General features: G+C 41.5%; 1 long non-coding RNA gene across 6 annotated transcripts in view; it reads right to left on the bottom strand.

Annotated features, from left to right (window-relative positions):
• The window catches only part of LOC118647587, a 440,336-nt gene that overhangs the window by 244,847 nt on the left and 170,154 nt on the right, over positions 1–25,335 (bottom strand). Inside the window, exon 3 of one of the 6 annotated variants that reach the window (XR_004964783.1) lies at positions 6,120–8,801. The exons of the other annotated variants lie outside the window; for them this stretch is intronic. This is a non-coding gene — a long non-coding RNA (uncharacterized LOC118647587). Of the gene's footprint in view, positions 1–6,119; positions 8,802–25,335 lie in introns of those variants that run through there. 6 annotated transcript variants of the gene reach the window in all.

A 25,335-nucleotide genomic window follows, 5' to 3' on the forward strand; every position in this document is an offset into this window, starting at 1 on the left:
GGGGAGCTTTTTTCGTCCTAAGTTCATTATATAATGTAACCAACCGGCGTACAATGAACGTGCAAGATTTCGCAACGATGGTGATGCAGAATTAAAGCACAGCGAAGAAAAAATGTTTTGCAACTATTTCGCGGTTTTTTTTTTCTTTTTCGTTTGGCATTCGGAAAAATTAAGGATTACACGCGAAATAAAATCTCGCACAAACATCGTTGGAAAATCGTCCGGTCTAAATTGTCTAATATACGAATCTATAACCAATTTCGAGCAATCGGCGTGTACCTTTACGTACGTCTCGGTAATCGCTATCGCGTCCCAGTCGAGTATTTGCCAAACCTGATAGTATCTTCCGTTGCCGGAAGTGGATAGACTGATTGCTCTCTACGCCTCACGGAATACGTCGATAGCATCATTAATCAGCGCGCGCGGTCTCACGCAAAATCCTCGCCGCGTCTCATTACGGCCATCTTCGATCAAGTCCTTTCATCGCGGGATAGCCGGACTTGGAGGCGTGTGGGTGGAAGAATCGGAGTTGTGATTTTTCGTGCGGAGCCAATTTTGTCCGCGCGCCTTTCGTCCATCGACACGAAACGGCACGTAAACCGGGACCCGGACGTGGCTTATCTTTTAACGACCGGATGGTTTTACGAGCGATTCGTGCCGACGAAGTTCAATTCTGTCTGACCGCTGTCGCGCGATTTCCAGGGTTACGAGTAGTACTATTGAGCCTTACTACTTTCATTCACCGTCGACCTGTCATTTATCGTTGTAAATCGTCTACTACGGATACGGTGAGATAAATGTAAAAATATTGATTTCTATTTAATTATATATATTCCGATTAATAATAATATTATATTTTGCATCATTACAAGAATTTTTACATCTCGTTTTCATGGAGTATTCGAAGGGAGGATTTTTCGCATTGCCCGGCAGTCGAATCTTTACGGCGAGACGAGTGTACATTGTTTGCCTGAAAAGCAGCGCGTAATCGCGACATAACGGTCCGTGAACGCCGGCAACTGTGTTTTACATAAAGCGCATCCGCGAAAAGCATCTTGGAAGAACGAACGATATACGCGCTCGCATAATTTACGACGCGAATTTAACGACTATATCCTCCTACACTCCGACTTTTTACTTCTGCCGCATCTCGTCTTCTAGTGTTTTGCTCCGCCGCCTAGATCCTTAGAGTTACGTTCTTAGTCCTCCAGAAAAATGTGTATTTGTAAAAGAAACTATTGTTCATGCAATAATATATACAGGATATGTTTCACGTGTTATGTCAAATCTTAAAAATATTTTCATGTAATTTAAATTATTAAAATAAATAAAAGGTTTCTTACAAAAACCAAACAAGCTCGAAAAATTAAATTTTCATAAAAAAACTTCTCATTTATTGTATAAATATAGCAATTTTTCTGAGAAGATATATAACAAATGTATGAATTAAGTGAGCTTTAATTAATTTTTTGAAAACTCATTTGATACTACTTGCTTAATTCTTGTCGGAAATTTTACATTTACTACCTATTTAAGTATATAATTTCCCGTTTTCTGTTTTTTTATCAAAACAAAATTATTTACGATGTGACGCTACTAATAGAAAATAATGTAGCTCTGGCCCAAATAAAAAAAGAACTTGTTCGATTTTTATAAGAAACCCTTCGTATAATTTCAGAAAAAATGAAGCATCTATATTAATTGCCCATCTAGTAAATTAAAATGACGTCTTTGAGAAGAAGTCTTGGTGTTTGACGTAAATTCACCTCACTCTTACTACTGAAGTCTTCAATTTTTAAAAATGAGTGCTCGTACGCTTCTCACAAATTAATGACGTCGATATTTAAATACATGACCGTCCTCTACATGCAAACTGCGCTCTCGTTGCTTTGATGAGGAAAGTTAGTATGCTTTAACCGCTTTTCCCGCAGAAAACTTTGCAAGTTAAAGTATTCAGCCTATCGAAGATTCCGGAGGGTGGCTGAACGGGCCAAAGTGTAGCTTCTAATTAATTTCATCTAACGACCATAACCGCCACGTAATTACCGCGAAACAACGTTCCCCGTTATGCTTCTCGGGAGAGGAGGACCCTTCTTAACTTAACGTCGCCGTGTTTGTCATCGAGCAGCGCGACAAAAGAACAAGCGCAAACTACCCTTTCCACTTTCAGTTTGCGCGTGGCTGTATGCATCCTGACGGAAGGAAGTCTCATTGTTAAAGTTTTACTTTATACTTGCGTGCTAACGCAGCAAAGCTGCGCGAGAAGTCTCACTTTTGCGACGCCAACCCTGACGTAATTTCGGAGGGTGTCTGCTGACGTGTCTGCGATGAAATGTATGATGCGCTTCTATTTAATATATGTCGCGTCAGGTCAGCACGCTTATAGTACACGTAAAACTTATTCGGAGCCTCGCAGCTAGACATTCATTTTATTTATTCAGTTAATAGAGAATAACTCGAGTGCTCTTATCTGAGAGATGAATACCATGTGCGCCGAAAGCTTTAGAAATCACATTCCGTCTTAAATTGCATTTGTGTAAAGTGAATTTTACATCGGTTTGTAAATGTCAGATGCGCGTCAGATAAACGCACGTAGCACGGAATACGTAATGAAAAGGCAAACTTCCGTATTTTAACTCCGCATCAGATATCCCGTTTTACTCGAACAATCGACAGAACCGTATAAATCACGCGTGTTAATTTGAATCCGCGGATCTTGATCGCGTATAAGAGCTAATCGCGGGAGATCGTACCTCTTGTTTTAGTACGGAAACTAATGGAAATCTCCGCATTCGCTATGCAGGCTGAAAACTATCGCTCGATACCGAGAGGCAGCGGCCGAATTAAAGCCTCGGCCGACGCGGCCCGGCGCGGCGCGGCGGCGCGATTAACGTGTGCACTGTTCCTAGCTTGAATGCCTGGCCGGGTTAAAAATCCCTTTAGTGCAAAGGAAACTAATCAAGTACAGGAATTGCGTATTTCCAAGCGAGATAGCCGAGGAGTTTCGTTCCGCGGTCGGCAGACAGCGAAAAACAAACGAGTATTTTTCTACAGCAGCGCATTGCGAGAGGGGAATGTGTGTGCAAAAGAGAGAGAGAGAGAGAGAGAGAACGAAAGAAAGACAGAGAGAAAAATGTATATACGCGCGCTATATTCGCGTATCGGAGAATCCGCGAGTGTGTATACGGACGCAACGTAGTTTCCTGCAACGGCGAACACTGTGCGTTTCTACCGGGATTGCGAATCGCCGCGATCCTCGCGCCCTCGCTTCATCAGCCACCGATTGTTCCCGTAGAAAAGTTAATTGAACTTTGATTTCCACTGGTAACCAGAATCTCCGACGCCATGTGCCGTCCGACGATTGACTTGCATTAGGTTTTATTAACGCGAGTGCGCAGATTTTTTATTTATTTTATTTTTTTTTTAATTTTTAACACCGCTATCGCGTCGTGCTCTGAGAGCAAAGGGACAAATGTCCTCGAAAACGATCGAGAGACTTCTCGCTCTCCGGAGCGATGGGGAGCTTTTTCAAATACGAGTTACTTACCTCGTTTTATAGTAAACGAAATTGCGGGACGGCGTTTGGCTTCCGCCGGAAAATCGGTAGCACGCGAAATTGCTGCGAAGGAAATCGAGAATGAACGGATCAGAATTTCAACAATAAAGCCGCTCGCGGCGCCAATAGGCAGAGGCTCGCTTAATTGAATGACGGAAAGCCATCACCGGTAACGCGTGTCGTGCGACGACTATCACTTCGTTCGCAGCGAGATAGGAAAATACAATGAAAAATCGAGGGGAAATTGATAAAAAAAATTCGCAGACTATTCGTGCGCCAAATATTAAACGTTTTACGGACCGCTATATTTGCCCTTTAATAAAAATCCCCGGTAGCCGTCGAGTTTAATAAATTCGAACTGCAAATCCCCCGTGCCTCCTGCGTTGCCTTCTACTTCATCGGTCCTGTTTCAGTAGAGCTTTTCCCTCACACGTGACATCCGTTGCACCCCGTTGAGCGCGGTAACATCGATCGCCGATCGTAAATGGATTCCCATTAAAGTACATCGCACGGCGACACCGGCAGAACGCAATAAGCCCAGGATAAGAATTAAATGAGAACAAAGGAGCTGTAAAATAGAAACGGTCAATTCTATCGTGAGTAAGAGAAGGAAGACGGCGATGGGAGTTCTTAAAACGGCTAGGCACGACCGCAAGAAGAGGTTCATCTCTTCCCCTTCCTTAGCTTCCCTCTACCTATCAACTCTCTTCGATTCGTTCTTTTGGATCCGTTGTCCTCGCTTCGACCACCCCTACCTACAATTCCCTTCTGGTCATCTTATCGACACAATACCATTGTCCTAAAAATTTTATCTCCTTCCTTACCGCTGCTTGGCATTCTAACCATCTACTACACATGCGCTTTTCAAATCATTATTGTTTCGAAATCTCTCATCACATAAGAGGTCTATCAACTGTTCTTTCGACACACCTATAATAAAATACAATTCTAGCTATTGTGCCACAGACTGCGAAATCTCTTTGCGATGGGCTATTTTCTATGGTAACACGTACTAAAAGGGGGCATTGACGAATCACAAGCAGGGATACCGTGTATACTGCCTACAGTTTGTGCGTAAACGCATGAGCCTGTTTACCAAACAACCTGTCAAAGCTTTGCCCACCCAATTTTCCACGAGCAGTTAAGCCAACAATGTAGTGCCACACAGGCTCTCTCTCTCTCTCTCTCTCTCTATCCCTTCTCGCTACCTCTCGTTTCCCTCTTTTTTATGTATATATTGTGATTGTGTAAGTTGAAGAGAAAAAAGAAAGGATAGGATGACAGCAGCAAAAAAGGGAAGTCTAAATCTCTGAACAGCTTTTCAATTCAGTTGATTACTTGCGTCAAAATTTAGGAACATTCTCAGTTATTGAGAATCATCCAAACCCCTGCGGCAATTAACGCACAACTGAGCTTATTGAAGAACGAGCGAATGAGAGAGAGAGAAATGCTTGAGGGGAGCTACGAATCTTAGTTAGATAAATCAAAACCCCAGAATTCCAAGTTGTTATGACGCATACGCAGTGAATAATAATTTCCAGATCGTTTGAAATAAACCTTCCTTATTCTCGATTCTATTCTTTCTTAAAGATAATATAATAACTTTCGTTATTTCAATATGTCTTAAAAAATATTTTTTGCATTCTTTAGAAATTTATTACAATACAATCTAATTTATAACATTATTCTTTCTCAGTAATACACAGAAAAAAAAGTAATACAGTCAATAACATATGTAATTGCGGGCTGCCAACTACATAAAATACTCAATGCAATAATATTTGCTATTAATGCAAGTACAATATTAATACTGCAATAGCATATATTATTGTATTGAGTATATCTGTAGTTGACAGCCCGCAACTACATATCTTATTGAATATATTACTTTTTTTCAGTGTACTATATGCTTAAATTTTATTTTGTGTACAATCATCGATCAATGAATACTTTATTTACAAAAATAAATCATATTTAAATTATTTCATTCTTAGCAAAGAGGACGATGAAAATAATTCGTATTAAACTTAACCAACATTTCGATTAGTTTGTTACGACGAAAACAAGACGGGCTAAAATGCACTAAAAAGTCGACGATATCATCGGAAGCGAAACATAGCGCAACTAATGACGATAGTTCCTCGACGAGAAGTGGATTAAGATTTTCTCTGTTGATTTGCCGAACGGCAGTAAAAAAGTACGAGATGATGAATGACTCTCAGCGTGGCTTTATATAAGACATATAGGCGCGGACAAAAAATTTCTTTCCTTTCTCGTATGCGTTTGACACGTGGTATCCCTTTCGACGAGCGTACAGGGTAAACAGATAACACGTTACGGTAAAATCTTTCTACTCGAGCAAAAAACAGCGAGCATTATTTTTCACGAGTAAAGCATCTACGCGGCCGATACAGCCCTCGCTTTTCAAACAGAGGGTCGCTAAGAGGGGACCAAGAATAAAAAATTATCTTTGCGGAAATTAATTGCCAGACTAACCTGTATCAACATTTAAAAACTGAATTAATTACTATTCTTAAAGAGGATAAATATCCTCGAGAAAAACTTTTTTTTTTTTTTTTTTAAGAAAGAATATACTCTCTTTTTATGCTAGGCATTATTGCTGTCGCGTGATAAATATAATTTATACACAATATATAAAGAGAAAAAGAGAAAGAAAAGTGGTAAAACAGCTAACTAATTTTGACAGTCTTAACAAGCCTAACAATCCAAGTAGCAAACATCGATGATTTATGGGTCATAACCATGTACTTCAAAATGCGGCAGAGTTAAACGTAACGTTTACCGTTGTCTCGCGCGTGGTGCTCATATCGCTCGTAAAGGCATGTGCTCGATCACCCCTGGCGACGCGACAGGGTGATTCAGACCGTATACCGTTAAAAGCCGAATTCACCTCCCGAGCCAAAAGCCACGGCAAGGCTGACAGAAGTTCCGCCCTGAGATTCCAAACCCTTTATCTCGTGTTGAACGTCTCTGTCTCTCTTTCCATCTATAATTTTCTCTCCGTCTGTCTCGATTGCCGGCTAAAATTTCTGGTATTGTTCCTCGCTTTTGGCATCGCGCTTTACCTCTCTCTTTCTTTCCACTCTCCCTGTCTGTTACTTCGCGCGTAACGTGAATTCTTTCTGTCATCATTGTCTATCTACGATTATTTCGTCTTTTTCGTCCTTACCTTTCGTTCGCGAGCAGCTTTGAATTTTCATTCGATAAAACGAATGAGAAATCGTGGAGGGAAAGAAAGGGGTAGGTAGCGCGTGTGCGTGCGAGAAGAAGGGGTAGATGCGTAAAGAAGAGGATGGAAAAAGAGTACACCAGCGAGCGGGTATCTCGGTCGCGCGCAAAAGCTTTCTTCAAAGAGTGCTCCATTATCCGCACCAGGAAATCCGAGAGAAGTTCGAGCATCCGCTGAGATAATCGAATTCTTACTTCTCGACCGCCCTTTATCTTCCCGCAGACCACCCTTGCGAGTCCTTCTTCCCTTGTTTCCCGTTTGAACACTCACTTGAACATCATCTCGGGGCAGCGTACATATATTTATCTACCTTCATAACGCCTCTTTCTGTTATGCTGCAATATCCTCCTTTCAAGCCTCTTCGCCTTTATATTACACTTCCGCGTCTGCATCTACAAGCTTTGAAACGATAGCACGCGTTTACGCTTCCGGGTTAATCGATAGAAGCCCTTAACTCACCTCTCTACGAACTACGAGTTTATTGTAAATTTGCAGAGAGGCAGCATGATTTCAATATTGATCCGAACGCTGCGCGCTAAAAATTTTCGTCCGAGACTTTAAACGAGAAGCGAATTACGATACGATAATCGTGTCAGCGAATGTGATACGCGCATCTAATATTTCAAGCGTACGGCCTCCCGTTTGTAGCTCAGCTCCATCTCTCGCCAATAATTTACGCATATCTGCCCGGCGTGTTGATTAAAGTCGGAGATCGACTGGAGGAGGAGGGAGAGGAGATCTCGCAGGGTCGGCGGTGAAGGCGTGGACTTTTAATAAGTCCGGCGATTTCACTACACATCCGCGGCGTTAAAGTTCGTAATTAGTGCGCGGCACTATCATCAATTCCAGCCTCTTCTCACAGTAGTAGCTCACACTATATGAAAGTTATCGGGACAATCGCGTTGTGGCTGCGCGATTGTGTGTGTGTGTTTTTTTTTACATTTTGCAGCGGGGCTAACTGTTTCGTGCGTCGATTGCAAATACCTCGCGCGATAACGAGGTAACTACCGTCACGGTTAAATATCGATTTGCTTGCTCCCTCAAGCCTAAATTATTATATTTATAAACCAGTTTTGTTGCCTACATAACGCTGGCGGCTGTTTAGCACAAAACTGTTTCGGAGCTACAAACGTTGCTGTTTATTTTATCGACTTTCAATAGCACGCACAAAAGCCCGCTTCGATTCAAATATAATTTAGAAAAACGATGGCTGACTAATGAGAGAGAATTATTCGTTTATATTCCTAGTACTTGTAATGCGCGCATGTCAGATTGCCACTAATGACCTTCAAGGTATCAGCAGGAAGGAAATGTCCCATTTTACTTGCAGCCATAATCTAAGATCCATAAAATACGATGTTCCTTGCTTTCAAGCCGGCGCTGTAGGGCACAAGGACGAGGGAGTGCAACAAACGGAATGTAAGAAGAGGAATAAATGAAAACAGCGGTCGTTACGTGTCACGTAATTCTAGATCTTTCAAGAACCACTCCCGCTTTTTTGCACGTGCACGCGGGGAAGGAGTGAGCTAATGCGAGATTGATGTCCCGCGGTATTAAAAATGTATCACGAACGGGTCGCGCCCAGCGGGGGAGGGCAAGGCTTTAGAATCACAATTAAGTGTGCAATTTATTCAGGCGCGTTATTTCCGTATAAATTTCACTGACGATGGTCAAAACAAAGTGAAAGGGGGAAGGCAAGATAAAATTAATGCGTCTGCTCGCGATGCGGTCGAAACAAGCAAAATTCAGGGGAAAATCAAATTTCCCGACTAATAAGGCAATCGTAATATTTTTTAAGATATTTAAATAAAATTAAATATCTCTGGAACATCTTCAAGTATCAAATTTGTCGTAAAAAGTTTACGGAGAAAAAGAGATTAAACTAAAATATATTTAAGGTTCAATGACATAAAGCTACGATATTTACTTACAGAACTAGATCCAAAGATTTCACACACCATCTATGCGTCCAGGAAGATAACGTTACGTACTTACCTGAAATGAAAAAGAAAATAGTTAGTTCTTGAGATGGGCAAAAGTAAATTGCTTGTAGAAAAGTTTCGATCACAATTCAATCTTTTTTTTTTTTTTTATTGCTAACAGCAACATTATTTGAACAGATTCAAGTTAAATCGATTGCACCTATACGTAATAAATACCGAATATCTCACATTGTAATACAGTCATTCGTATTCATTTGGTGATACTCCGCAGCGATTCGTGCATTCGCTCGTTCTCTCCCCTTTACGACGATCCTCGCAAAATCGAGGATTCCAACAAACCCGAAGACAAAGATATCACGACCTAGCAAAATATATGATATCTATTTACGGCGGTAGTGATCCACGAATTTGAAATCGAAGTACAGCGAACTCAATTCCTCTGCAAGGCACAAATATTTGCACGAAACACACATTTGCACAAGAGGGATAAGTCGCCGCCAGTTGCAACTACGTGCTGTATACAAATTTCGTTATTCGAGAGCGGCGAATGTTCATATTCCTGATAATTAAATCCATTATCGGAGCGGTACTTAACCAGAAATAGGTCAGCTAAAACTACGGTTATGCGACTGTAAATTCGACGCTATTTGTCACACATACACATGTCACCTTACAAGATCGTACCAGCTACAGCAATGCTGCATACTCGGCGCGCGCGATATCGAGGGTTTTAGTGGATACACGGCTATCTATCGCAAGACTCTCGTAGCACGTGTTACCGGTCTGCGTGTAGTGTCCCTTCCGGTCTGGTTTATCCGAGGGCCATCACGTTATCCTCGTCGATACAATCGATATTGATATTGTCGCGTGAGATGAAAATTCCGGAGAAAATTTCAAATTCAACGGAGTCAGCCAGTCTCCGGAATTTACACCGTTCCGTGCCGATCGATCATCTCTGCTCTGCATGCCGCTTCGAAAGTCAAGAGATTATAGCGTAGTGATCTACATCCACGTAAGCGAGGCTTTTTTTAAATATCAGATCAAACGCTCGTGAAAAATTCGGGTCGACGACCCGCGATTTGAAATTCAATCGCGTCATTTTTACAGCACCGGTATACAAGGCAGGTGTTATAACGGGTCAAAGCTCGGCCACATTATCGACTAAGAGACTCTATAACTATACTTGAAACAAATTGCTTTTTATCCGAAAATGAATATATACTCTTCGAGCGGTGTTCCTGCGGATAATAAAAATTTCATTCGCGATCGGAGAATTTTCACGATGGTAAATGTAAATCTAATAATTTCCCATACCTTGTGCAACTGTGTATCCAGTGTTGTACGTGTAAATGTAAATAGAGTTTACAAGTACAGTAACTTTACAAAACCGTAAGTGCACGCGAAGCGTACACAATAAGTATTATCCGTTCTCGCTGGTGTGTTGCATAAATATGGAGCTTGGTGCCGAACACGTTCAAGTGCAATCGCAAAATGTAATTACTGTTGTAGAAGCAGATGACGCCGCGACATCGTATACATTTTCATCGAAGCGCAAAATGCTGAAATGTTCGCGACACACACATGTGTAACAACATTTATCCGTCCATTCGTATTACCGGTCAAACTAAATCTCGATCCGCTAGTTTCTCATCATAGAAAACTGCACTCAATCGTTGTTTCTTGCACATTGTCGCGCACCGTTGGCAAATTAATATTTCCAATTGCATGTAAGATTATGGCTAGGTCACCGAATTCAGTAAAACATATGCTAATGGAACTGTGCCAAGAATACCGTTATCGCATACGTGTAATTTACGCTATACGTTTGTAACGTGATCACTGGTGCATTTTAGATCCATGTCACTGATACACTGGCACGTTTATATGCGCAAAACGAGTTCACGGTTTAATCTCATCACAAATCGCGACATTCAAAAGACAATTTCGTTTTAGGGATCGAAGATATACGAATTGCTGAATGTAGCACTTAGATAATTTTAGAGAAGGAGTAAGAAAGAACGCGATGGGGGAGGGCGGAAGAAAAAGAGATTCAAGTGTTTCGCCTAATTTCGTTAAACGTCACTGACATTTAGATTCAAAACCGGAGAAATATTGTACGACAACGTCGGATTGGCATCGAATACAAGATTGGCGGCTTGGCTCGTCGCCGAGTATACACATTTCGCTGAATAGACCCGTGGTCTGCGAGGGACCGGTCTTCGGAGATACAAAAAGTGATTGCGCGTCGCGTGCGCATGGCAAAGCGCGAAACTTTGAGCGACATGTCCACGTTCCAGCGACCGTCGAGGGTTGATGCGTAGCTCAGGTCCAATTTCCGTTTTGGGGGTGTAAGGCCATCTTATCGCTTTCTGTCTGAATGCCTCTCGCAGCCACTCGAGCTCGTCCCGCTTATTTGGCGAGCTTTCCCAAGCTGAAAGCAAACCGTTCTTATCGCACGAGGGAATCGTGTCATTTAAAGTACATCGATTCGTTGATCTCTCGCGTGGATCGTCACGAGGGTTAGACTCTGTGGAAAGACGTTCTTAGAATATATACTATCGAACGTCACTACGTTTCTGTCCTAGCGAGCTGAATTGATAGCCAAGACGTCGAATCTTCGGGGTAATATCAAAGGAGATCAATTCCCGTCGTGGAAATACTCTGTTTCTTCATATAAATAAAGATATTGCTCATTTCTGCGTTTATTGATTTTAATAAACATCGAAATATCGAACGGAAATAATTCACTAATTTCGCGGGCATTCCCCTCTTCGCAGAATCTCAGCAAAACCCCAATAACGATTTCAACAGGGCTGGAAGTCACAAAAGTATCAAAACGGGCTTCTAGGACGGACCCTGAGTATATAATATAGGGGGAAGGATATTCACCATGGCTACCGCGAATGGATTCAATGCGCGCAATTAGAGTAACCCTGGGGTTCGCTTCGAGCGAGCGCTTCGGGTATCCGCTCGACGCCGTACAAATTGAAGCTGCAATACCGCGAAATATCTCGAGATGACGGTCGCAAACGCGTCTCGGGTCGAGAGAGAGAGAGAGAGGGAAATAAACTGCGGACTATTCCGTTTCCTTTCTACCGCGCCATTTTTCAACGCGCGCTCGCTACACCTTCAGCGCGTTTCCGCGCAAAGAAAGGGGAAATAAAAAGAAGATGAAGAAGCCGAAACCCTCGTCGTTACAAAAGGAACGTCGCGGTACAAACGTGAAACGCGCGTCGCGTTAAGAGCCAGACGTTTCTCTCGGGGGAGGGGGAGAGGGATGCGCGCCCGCGAGTTTGCGCGGAGGCTACGCTCCCGAAACGTCGACCGGTCGAAATTATACACAATAACGAATCCCACGCGTAATTATCATGTAACTTCGTTGGCCCATTGTGCATCCGGCAACGTGAAAGATTAATTCGCTTAGCCCACCCGCCGCATTCCATTGTTTTGGATTAGCCCACCGTTCTCTCTCTCCACCCTCCTCGCGTTTACCACTACAGTCTGACTTTGCCGCCATGAATTTATTCATACGCCACCGTGCTTGTAGCTGTGGACCTTATTCCTCGCGGGGGACATCCCGCCGTGGGCGTCGCCGGGGCTCTTCGTAAAATACCGGCAGAATTTTCCAATCTTTGAAATTAAAATTCTCAAAATTTTCTTGTGTACTGTTTAACTTGTTTATCTTTATGTCATCATTAGGTCATCATTAACGATATAGCTAATCCTAAAAATTCAATTCAAGACAAGTAGTGACTTAACGTTGATTAAGTATTTTCTTCTTTTCTGAAAATTTAACGGAATGCGCGGGCATTCCCTTGCTTTTCTTTTACGATGATTATATACCTAACTACACGCAACGGTGGAAAATCGTAGGCGCTTCGTCTTGAAATATCGCACACGTATGGATAATATTTAAATGTTACCAACGACTCCATTTCTGCTTCTGTATATAAAAGTATTTTCGTAACGCGATAGTGCAGAGACCGCGATCGATTATTCACGAAGAGCTTGAGAAATCGCTGGCCTGGTATTTATTCAAATTCACCGTGAGACTCAATATAACGCAAAGTAAAATACGTAATATAAAATGGAAATATTTATGCGCGGTTGCCACTATTAGCATTATGAATACAATATCTGTCAATTTTATGAATAATTCTTGTGCCGCAAATGCGCGGTAAATTAATCTGAAATATCTGTTAATTTGACGTTTATCCAATATTTCCACTATTTTAGTAGACAGAATATAATTTAGATAAAATACGCATACACATACAATGCAACAGTCTCATTAGTGATAATAATTGCGTGATTGTCTTCATAAGATTACAATTATTTGCGCACATGTATTTATCTTATCACCGAAATTCGCCCACAATAAATCTGATGTACATCTGAATTTCTGAAATTTAATTTAATCACGTTTAAATATGACGCAAAATAATCCACAAAAAATATGTAACTAAAAGTTATTTTAAGATAATCTATATCTAAGCAATAAAGTTTACAAATGTTAAAAGCTTTTTTAATTGTCGTATTGTTTGAAGTTAAATTTTAGTTCGTTTTAGATGTTATTATCGAAATTGAGTAAATTGAAGATAGAATGGTAGACACGTTGATCAGTAAAAGCAACACGTCAAGTCACAAACTATTTTTTATAATTCGATCGAATATTCAGTCAAATGTAAGAGTAACGACCGTAAAATACACGCGGAGAGATTTATTCCATCTATCCATGGCGGTATCATTTTTTACGAATATATGTCGCCGCGCGCACTCGATACGTCGGCACGAACCGTAAGCCGTGGCGTCGTCGCTCTCGGTGGAGTATCGGTATTTGCGAGGTCAACAGAAGGCTGTCCCGCCTTTACCACGGAATCTTATCCCGCGGGATGGCGGACAAAGATTCAAGTCAGTTTACTGTTATGCCAAGCCCCGCGGGGAAAACGAGAGAAGGAAATCCCGTACCTAGATTTTCCTCCCGTCATATACCTAATCTCGATGGCGACAGACTCCCATTTCAGTGCCCAGCTCTAGGATATCATGCGCCCCGGGCGTGCACTTAAACATCCGCTGCAATTTCACCATAAAATTTGTAGGCGTATAAGAATCAGATTGAGAAGGTGGCGTTCATATTTATTCCCGGTATCAATGACGCGTCTGGCCGACGCACGAATTTAAATTAAAGCAAATGCACGCGGAATGTTAGCATGTGTACACCGATAGTTCAAAACTTATTTGTTATGAATAATACGTCGATAAAATTTAGCGGTGATATTCCTTGAATTATGAATCTTTCATCGCATCTACGAACAAAGGACCACCACGATAAATTATAAATACCGCGTTGTAATATTTTATGAAGTAGCACAAGTATAATTGAATCTCCTGCGATTAAATTTAATTAATGTCATGTTTCACTTAGTGACAGGATTTTAATATGTTTAATACCGTTATACAGTATTTATTATTCATTAATTTAATTTTCACTATATTACCGCATATTTAGAGCTTTTCTATCAGTCTACCAAAACAATCATTTACCATCAATGTACATATATTTGATTTCTTCGATCTCATTTAAAAAAGAATATCTTTGTGACAAGTGGAATGACACTGAAATGAGGAATAAAAAAATCAGAAAGTTAATAATGGGTCCCATAGGCTTCGCGGAGTCGTCACGCGAGGGACTGTCGTGACACAAAAACTCTAATGAAATTTACATAATAGTACGTGGACCTCCGAGGTATTATTTGTCACGTCCTGTCATTCGAGTTGTTCCATCGTTTACTTGATTCTGACTCTATCTTCTTCTCGGGCATATATAAGCACAGAAATAACTTTGTTTTTTCAAGCTCTGCTTGTTATACGATGCTACTTGCATCTCGCTGTTTGCGTTCACTGATATGGTTATTCTTCGAGATAAAGGTTTATTTTTGTTTTAGAAGCGCGATCCTACGTAACCGATAATTTAATTTTTTTTCACAACATTTTTATCTCTTTTTCAAGTAACAGATATAGATGAAAAAACAATTTTATTAACTGCTAAGATAAAAAATGCAAAAGTATAAAGTTAAAATAGATTAGATTAAAATAAATCGAAAAAGCTTAATGTTGAAGTCTTCGTCTTTCTTGCGGTTTTTATTGCTTTCATATGCACTTATATACGGCATGACCTAAATCTGCTGAGTTTCTCGATTCGTAATTTGATTCACCTGAGAAATAAATGTGAATCACGATGTACGCCCACTTTATCGAGCTGCTGGTACATTTGGAGGAGCTTAAATCGAATCGCAAATCGTCCGAATGCAAATAAAAATGGAAATTCACCCACGTCACTCGTCCACCCTCTACTTCATACTGCGCTTCATTTTTTACTTTTTTTTCGAATTAAAAAGTTCTCATTCTATCGTTCGTTAAGTAACCTGATAATGAGTTATTCAGCCAGACGAAAAACAAATGCTAAAATATTTATTTGTGATCAATCTCATTTGTCCTTTTAATAACTAAGCGCATTTTTATTTATCTATATATTGATTATTCTTTTCATCTTCTAGTAATTGGACAAAATTTGTTTTCGACATATGACAACTAACAAATATTTAACAAAAAATTATTACATTCATGCAAGAAACTAAATTTTTTTCATTACAATGAAAAAAAACACGTTTGCGCTATAATAGAATAAATGAAGAAGATTATAGATAAAAATTTGAACACAGGATGAAGCAAAAGGCACGATTAGTCAATCAACGAGATCGTCACACCGGGAACCCGATAAAATTACTGTCTGCACACGTAGATCCCTAAGGGAAACGAGAGGATGAAAGCAGGAAGTCTTCCTTCTTTCTCTTTTTCCTTCACTGGCACCTTCCTTCGCACCTATACGCGAAGACCTCCGACCTCTCTCACGCGCCATCGGAGAGGACGTAGAGTGGAAGCTAATAAATTCATAATTCAATATTGACTCGGGGATTGTCTCCGCTCTTGCCTCCGCGTAATTCCTCGTGGGTTTGCCAAGCTTTTAAACAATTAGCTGCGAAAACAATTACTGTGTCGCCGAGACCTCGTGGAAACACACCCCTTTTCCGCGCCGTCCTTTTCACGACGATCCGGAGGTGGCGTTTTCTTAACGCGGTGACTTCGTATTACGCGGGGGAGGCGAAAGCGACAACAGTGCCACGCACTTTTGGCATAAGTTCAAGACAAATATTTATCGCCGGGTATTATGAGAACTTCCTCTTTCGGTTTTCGGGGGCGGGGCGGAGCGTTCCTTTGAAACGCTCGTCGAGACATGAGAAGCGTATCGTCCATCAATTGGTCAATCAAAAACTAGATGAAAAAAAAAAAGAATATTTATACAATTACGCATTGTCGTCTTATTTGCAATCCATTCAATTTATTATATTTTGCATAAGGCGATAGAAGACAATCAATAAAAGTAAAGTTTTCATAGAGAAATAAGTTTCGAGACGTTGAAATTGAAAATATTTCTCAGGTACTGTTATCAATGTTATTATTTAATTCCACGCTAAAGAATCTTATAAAGTTTAAAGACATATCCGGCTTGCCAGCCACGATTCTATAGCTATCTCTAATTTAATAAGGTGAAGAAGTGCCGCACTTGAGACATTCTCACGTCTCACGATTATTTCGTTCTTCGGGGAGAAACGCTGTGGAATGCGTATCAATTTTCACGTAAACTCGAGTGACGGAAATAAAAATTCCAGGCTCGCGTTGCATTAGAAAAGCACACTTACCAAAATTCTACATAAAATATAAATATACATTTGCAGCACAAAGGCAGACACAATTATGGATAATTAAATTTCAAGGCAATTATTCTTATTAGGGTAAATAACTTGATTAAAAAAAATATCGTTGATATGATGCATCGTTGCAAAATTTTAAGAAAATTTAATCCGTATCTGTGTATAAGTTTTCAAATAAAACACACACACACACACACACACACAAAATTCGTACTCGTTAGCGCAGAATGATTTATCGCTCTGAGACTTACAGTTTTACGAATCGGGCGGGATGGAAAGTGTTAATGAAATTTGTACAGAACATTTAAAAACATCTGGCTTCCGGTGGAAGCTGTGATTAGCGTACACCGCAACGGCACGCACGATAAATTATTCCCGGGGCTCCCGCGTTTGATTTAAAATTATTGCCTCAGTTTGTTCCAGGATTACGGGACGCAACGTATTACTCTTCCTCCCTATAACCTAGTCTCGCATACGTCGCTTGCTAAGCTAGGTGATTGTTTAACAGCAATATACCACGTCAATGTACTGAATCTATATATTTCATCTTCTCGATCTTGGTTATTATTTTTGCTCAACTAGATGAAAATATATGATGCAATCCACCCACAACCTAATTGTTAAACGTCTTTAATTATTTATAATAAACTAGATTAACCAATATTCAATTAAATCAAATTACAAAGTGCTTAAAAAATTATAAAAGTAAGGAAATACTAATTTCTTCAATTCAAATATACATAAATTTATTATGCTCCCAAATTTTCAAAGATTGAATTTAACTTGCTATAATAAAAATTTTTATTAAGGTTGCATTTTTTTACATTTTAAAATTTTGGGAATTTATACGTTAAATATTTTTTAGAAAATAATATTATTGATTAATATACATATAGGTGAATGTATTGCATTAAAATAAAAAAAAATCTCATGCCTCAATGTCACCATTGTTTTTTTTTATATAGCAAATATTTATGTTTTAGGGATGATAACGGATACGCTTTTCCTCGATAACGCAACCGGTTTTATGCTATGTAGAGTGAGAAGGTAAAATTCCAGAGATCACGCCGATCAGTCATTAATCACGCTTGAGTAATGAGTTTTATCTGCAAATAATTAGTATCGACGTGCCAGGGCGATGAATCATCGTCGATATATCGTGTCAACCGTGCATATGTGGCAAGTTCGATACCAATTCCTACATGGCATCTCGAAAGTGCGCGGCAACATAATTTTGAGCCAAATGAGATTACCGATTAGTTAATGGAATCTAATAGAAATATACTGTACATCGTTATTTTGTCGGGAGATAAATCAGGGCGAACAGATTATTAAGTGAACATATTACATCAATCATTTACAGCTAGCAAATATGAAAATTGAATGAATTTTACCGACGCAATTATGCGTCAAATTGACCGCGACCACGTGTATACTCTCTTGTAATTATAAGAGATTGAATTTTTTAAAAGCACGCCACTGTGCAGTTGCTTAATTTTGCGCTGCAACATTTGCGACATTTAATCGGGTCAACTAATTGTTAAAAACGATTGTATGAAAGTTATATGCAGTTATATTAGTAGATTTATAAATGTACCAAATATAACGTGGCGGTTGCAGCGTTATATGCTTAAATCGTCCTCCAGAGAAATAAAACGGACCCCGTTCGTGAGGATCGCACGTAAACGAACTCAATCACCGAAAAAAGATCCCGATCATACGAATTCCCTTTAACTCGTTAAATCAAAAGTTACACGGCCATAGCCAAAGAACAGAGGATGGGGCATGCACTGGCGAAGTATGTATGTCCGGATGGTAGAATCGCATATGCGCACTCGACGCAGCCCCGGCTTCCGTTGCTGCTGGCCTTCGTCGACGCCGTGGCAACCGGGCCGCAAGCTCTCGTCCCTCTTATCCCTTTTCTCTTCTACTCCTCCGCTTTCCTCCTCGCCCTACCATCCTGTCCGCGCGCTACCCCTTTCGCCTCTGCAAAGCGCGCGCTAGCAAAGTTGTAAGTAGCGCTTTCGGCCGTTTGATTGCATTAGCTTATTCAACCAAGTTTGGACGCGCGGTGCCTCTATCCGGCACGACGCAAGAGTTCTCCACCCTCGTCTCTGCCGATCGCCGGCGCTCCTCTCATCCATTTAAATGCACGCTGAATGCCGTCCCTTTCAGGACGCAGACCGTTGCACATGGCGTACTACCGACGGACCGCACTACCGTCCGAAAGCTTTGAAGGATTGTCTCGTGATTACGACTGTCTGTTATCGAATTCGGCGATACAATCTGCCGACGACGGAAGTTGGTATCCGGCAGTAAGAGGCAGTTAATGCGTTATTTCGAATTATTTACGTTCAAGATGTAAGCGATACATATGTACGTACATATCGCTTATGTACGTGCTATTTCAATTTTTTTAGAAAAAAGATAGATTAAAAAATTATAAGAGAAACGTAAAATTATTAAAACAAAAACATTATTAATTTTATTTGATTATTGATCTGTTGAAATTTTGATTTCAAGGATTATCCGATTTAGACATCATATTTACAAAAGAAATAAAGGTACAACCAATTCGAGATGGTATTGCAGAAGTAGAATTTTACTTTTCGAAAGTTTCGGGTTACAGTATCAGAAACTTCAATATCCTTTTACGATTACATGTCGCAACAGGATGTCATGTTTTCGAAACTCGGTCAGAAAATAAAACCGATGCGACGCAACGTTGACGCAAGCATGTCGGAGCGATCGTACATCTCCGCAGTTGTGGGAACATCGTTTAGATTTTACGACGTCGGATGACAATTCAGAGGTATGCGTGAGCACGCGAGTGAGAACAAAAAAAGACGTATGACGGTGCAACGACACCGACGTACGCGAAACGGGCAAAACGATAATGCTAAAGAGAAACGGAAAGTCAAAGTGGGAAAGCAATTTAAGGGTGCCGCTAGTAGAATACGTATAAAGGTTTGGTGCGCGGAATATAATGCCATAAAGAGGGTTGTGGATGGCGTTATTGCGAGCTTTTTACCCCCATGTCCGACACGTTCGCGTTTCTCTTTTACGAGCACTTCTTGTTGTTGCCCCGAGACAACTGCGGTGCTACAGTGGCACGTACTTGCCTATGTACAGGATGTCCCGCAATAGAAAGTTAATTATGAACCTTAAAAGTATTCGGAAACACAATCGTCAAATAAAATCATGGGAATTTGATTTGTATTTTTCTGAGAGACATGGCACGCGTACGGTACAATGGCTTGCGATATTCTAATCGATAAGTAGGATAACTTTCAGTAATAAAGATTTAAATTCATTATATCGTTAGAACCAAGACGGAGAAAGATACAACGTTTAATTATGCAAAAAGCTTTAATATTTGTTATAAGAATATGTCGAAATAAACTGTATGTACAAGCAAACATTAGAGACGACGGAAGCTACAGACACTGACAGACATCCAGCTAATTAAATCTTCCCTTTCAAGAAGTGTCTTTGTCTCGGCTTACAACGCGTAGCTTAGGTTTTATTCCTTTGGATGCTGGCAAACGCGCACATCCGAGAAGAAAGTATCCACAAAGGAGAGAAACGTCCTGCCCGGAATGAAGCAGTACCGGTGATCCTTTCAAAGGAGCCGAAACTTCGGCCCCCACCTGTGATCTCTGTAACTCGACCGAGTGGAAGTCTCCTGTAATTGGGATTACTCCGTCAGACAAGACTCTTCTTTATCTACTCCGCGTCTCTTTCCACGTGGCTCTCCCGGTTCACTAAATTCCTTTCTACGACGACATCTTTAGATTGGGCAATTCCTCCCCCTCCTCCCCTCTCTGTCTCTCACTTGTGGAGAGACAGATTAAGAGAAATCAATCAAACACATCGCAATCTGCGCGTATGAACATATACACGTATCCAAGATGCTCAGCACAGATTGAACGGTACAGGACAAGCAACTTCACGACATGTACAATGTATATAATCTCTTTCGCGCTTCTTACCCGTATCCTATCACTTTATAATCCTTGACGTGCCCGATATTAAGAAGCGCGTGCATTAGCCGGTCCAAGTACGACATCGACGAGGCGGCGCTTAATACCCTGACTTGACCGGCGATCGAAATCTATCTCGTACTTCTTAATCCGGAGGACGACACCAGTCGAACGTATGGCTACCATTATGCAAGATTGCATCGTGGCATTACGAGAACGAGGAAGATCGTGTTAAACGCCTCGCGAAGAAGGACCAAACCGACAAAGCGGAAGGGAAGGCGAGAGAACGTCGTGAGATAAGCACTGACGACAAAGTTGTCCGACCACGTCGGGCCAACGGCGAGGTATATTGCAGGTGTCTGATCCTTATCTGCCTTCCTCCTGTTGCCGATCATCTCACTGTACTCGCTCGCAGCATCCCGACCGGCGAGTCGACGAGAGAGTACGGCGCGGCGGCGTGTTCGCGCGATAAAGCAACTTTCCGTACGGCAATAAAGCGACAAGCACACGGGTGTCGCCCGTAAAACCGAAGGCTATATTTGTTTGGCGCGGTCGCTTTGTATTGTTTACGAGTCGTTCACCGTGCATTCGAAGCATGGCAGACTCGTCGCCGAGCAGCGGGGCATCGGACTCGCGTCCGGCTCGCCGTACCAGCAGTGAAACGGACTGCGACTGGCTCTCTCCGTGACTTCATTACGAAAAGATACCTGTCGGAACACAGGATAAACAGTCGATGCGGTGCGGAAGCCCGTTTGTTACCGAGTGTTGAAACATCCCCTCCGCAATTTCGCGACCGCGTTCCAAATAAGAGCGTACAGAATTCAATAGTTCCTGCAGGTTTGTTATCGATTTCCACTAAACTTTAGAACGTTGCCGGCGAGATAAACCAAATAAACTTTTCAAGCTCGTTCATTTTCGACGTTTCGGTAAAAGAATTTAATATAATCAGGAGCAAGAGTATATTTGTATGCTTCTGCAAGTAAAAATTTATTAAATTTTTTTACTTTTATTATAAATATCTTGTCATGAATTTATGTACTTCAACTGGAAATATAATATAAAGTTTGAGAACAAAATAATGACCGATTAATTGTTAATAATAATATCTAATCTCTTTCAACTTCATCTCACTAATCTCACTATCATATCCTTGGGTGCTCATTCAAGTCATTCGTTGACTGTAATATGGTATATATAATTTAGCGAGTCCTATTACGATCATAAGCATACATTTGCGTCACTTTGTGGACCATTAAAACGATCATCACGTCCTGAACGCACTTTACCACTCTGTGGACACGACCTGGTTACATCGTGTTCTAATTATCTTGATTCGCGGTCACGTGCGATCATCAGATTGTAGTTTATGCCAACATGATGAGCATCATAGTCCACGATTGTACCAACTCAAAGCAACCCAAGTAATTCGTCATACGATACGATAAACCTAATCAGTAAAATCGTCAAATATTATGTGCAACGTCTATTTTCGCACGGCAAGTTTTGCGAGAGCGTGATAATATATATATATAAAATAAGTTCACATATTAAACATTAACTTGTATAAATATTTCGACGAAATCATGCTGGAAAGTGTAGATGTACAACATGCGTATGAAATATTCATCTCATTACCTCTTTGATAATAACCCGAGGCGTCGATATTCTTTCTTTAAAATTTTAACGGACATTAAAACGGTTAACGTCACATCGCGTCGTTGGACCGAAAGATCGATGCCGGATTATGAATAATGCAAAATGGACATTCATGATCTATCCGCCGACAAATAAAGAAGGATGTATCGGACGTTTATTTATTGACAACCGAAATCGTTCTTTTTTTGCAGTGTACAACGTTACACCGAACGATCAATAAATTATTTATCCGTCATAGCGCTACAGCCAGCTACATTGCGCAAGGTTAACTGGCATGGGGAGCCGCGAAAAACTTGGAACGCAATTTTTACACCGCCCAACCCCAAGTACGCTGACAGATTTTTCTAGCGTGCCCGCATATTGATCGACCTACGTGCTCGCACAATAATCCGCGGCCGGGAGAATGAGTTTGTCTGCGCGAAACGGAGCGGGCCCCCGTTGCGCCCACGTGCGTGCAAAACAGGCACCGTCATTCTAATATATTCTCATTAGCCCGTGTTTTAATTAGAACGCTCATTAATGCCTGCCACGACGCTCCCCATCTTTCTCGCGTGCCCTTTTATCCTTCTCTGGTTTTGTACTTGTCTTTCACTCCTTCGCGTGCTCGGTTTACCTGCCTACGCCAGCGATCGAAATTCATATTTACATAGTTACCGTCTGTGATACACATTGTTGTAAGCAAAACTATCGGCTGGCTCCTCCGGTCGCGCCCCATCATTTCGCTCCGCTTATTTACTTTTTTATTTACTTTTTTATAACCGGATCCTTCGAGACGAGATAGTAATTAACTCTCTGTTACCTTGCAGATTTTTTGCGGCAATCCAGTATATCCGGTAATAATTATTGTAACGCCCGATCTGCTACTCACGGTCCTCTTTAATTTTACGGACGGATCTCGTTTGCGGCTTTCAAACCGGAAAAATCGATCGCGCTCGCGCATTTCTCGATCACCCTAGCGTTTAGTCCCGTTTGTCAGAATTAGAAAGATTGATGAAAAAAACACGCGATAATCTAGAAAAGATGCGATATTTTAAACATTAGTAGATTATAGCATGATGTCTCTGCAAAATACTATGTTGTAAGACAACAAAATACGCCTTGGTAATGAGCAATCGTTGCACCGTAAAGCCTTTTAAATCGAGAATGCATATTATATGTATGCATTTTGTTTTAATACATTCTTCAGCTTTGACATCCTTTTAGTTCTCCGTTACTGTATCACAATTGCAATCTCCATTTTTCCATTAAACCGGAAAGATGTTAATGTCGCCTAATACACCTACATGTACGTATGCTCTTTATGAACGAGACAGATATCAGAAGCTATCCGACACATATTAGATTGCCCGGCCGTGAATCACGGCTCTCCACTCAAATCAGCTCGAAGGTGGAACCGACATCTTGCCCGCTTCGCCTTTTTCTCTCGGGAAGAATATTTTATGCAAACTCGATGCTCCCTTTCATGAAAATCGATTTCTCTCGAAGGTAGAACGAACGGAATTTAATCAAATTTTAGAAAACAAGTGACTACGCCACGTATCCCTCGATAATTAATCTATCGACCTTTCAACCCCGTTGACGTCATTAGCATTACAAGTGAATCATGTCAGAGATTCATTAATTAAATAACCTTACACGTCTTTTCAGGTATGTATACAGAGTATTGTAGAAAGATTATCATTTGATATAAAAATGCATAAAGATACTTTGCTCGGCTATCATGGAAATATCATTTCACGGAACATTTTGCGGAATAAAATTAACGAGATAAGTTCGTCGAGTAAATTCCTATCGATTCGCGTTGACCCACAATCCTGTGCGTGGGGAGATATCCCCGGAGCACCAACGACGACGGTTTATATCGGGAGAACGACACTCATGCAAAATGATTTGGTGTTTCATCAACTCGTCGAGCTGATTCAGCAGTTGTCACCGGCTGATACCGCGCATCAAGGCAAAAGATATGCACGATGGATGCTGTCGTGCCGCTCTGCGATCCGGTCATGCCTGACCAGGCTGCTCGGCACTCGGTGAGCCGAGTGTGCCTTGTCTCCCGTCCGTCCTAAATCAAGGGTGGTTGACGGACGCAGGACAGTCTGCGTGGAACTTGCGGGTCACCTGTCCACCGTAGGCTATCCCAGCCGTTAAATCATCGCTACCGACTCTCCCCCATCTTGCGCGGCCCATGCAGCTGGTCCACGGCTATCCCGTCCCCCACCGATTCACACAGGCCGTACCGCCAAAGTCCCGCGCCCAACTCTTCCCTCCTTCGCGTATGAGGAATAGTACGGGGGCTGCTTTTGATTTAGCGGAATATATGCTCCTGGCACTGACGACTCGTTCCCATTACCCGTTCTCATAACCCCCATAGCTTGCGCAACGCCCCACGCGATCTGCTGCCCTTAGTGACTCCCCCGTCCCCCATCCCCATCTCTCTCGTTCTGTCTTTCTCTCTCACTCTGGTCCGACATAGCCTTGCTTGGCCTCGCCTCACCGCACTTCGCCTCGTCTCGCTTCGCCTCGCCGAGCGAGACCTTTAATTAATGGTCCGGCTCATTTCGCCGGCATGAACGGTGCGAAAAATTATGCGCTTTTGAATACGGATGAACTCCGTAACCGGCGGCGCTCCGTTCCAGATTCCTCGTGTCTCGTTTCTCGGTGAATTTCTCCGGGTCTCGCGCCTGTATTGGGCGTGAGAGCGCTTCTGGGTGTCGTGATTGATCGTTCTTGCGACCGGTCTGGCGGAGACCTCCATGGTTTTATGCAGTTTTACGGGACGAGCGATTCGTTAGCTGAGACCAGTGGACAAGTGGATGGTAGAAATCGTAAAAGCAGATTTGTCAAGGCCATCGAGAATTGGCGTTGCTAGTTTTAGCACGGTTCGTCGCTTGATTGATGACAGAAGTGAGCCCATGCGACGGACTTCTAACGGCCGAAAGATAAATGGTAGCGTTTGCGCATTTACAAATGTCGCATCTAACTGCAATTTTATTTTGCGACAATATTCATATCGGGTACCGCGGCAGGAGAAAGTATTTCTGTGCTAAAACTATTTAAGCATTTATTATGATGAGCATTATAAGAATGAATAGATGTACGAGAGTCCACACACATTGAAAATGCGTCAAAGTAAAATTTGCTTTCATGTCACGACGGGAGATTCGTGATATCGGGA

Source organism: Monomorium pharaonis, chromosome 10 (genome assembly GCF_013373865.1).
Source record: "Monomorium pharaonis isolate MP-MQ-018 chromosome 10, ASM1337386v2, whole genome shotgun sequence".
NCBI lineage: Eukaryota > Metazoa > Arthropoda > Insecta > Hymenoptera > Formicidae > Monomorium > Monomorium pharaonis.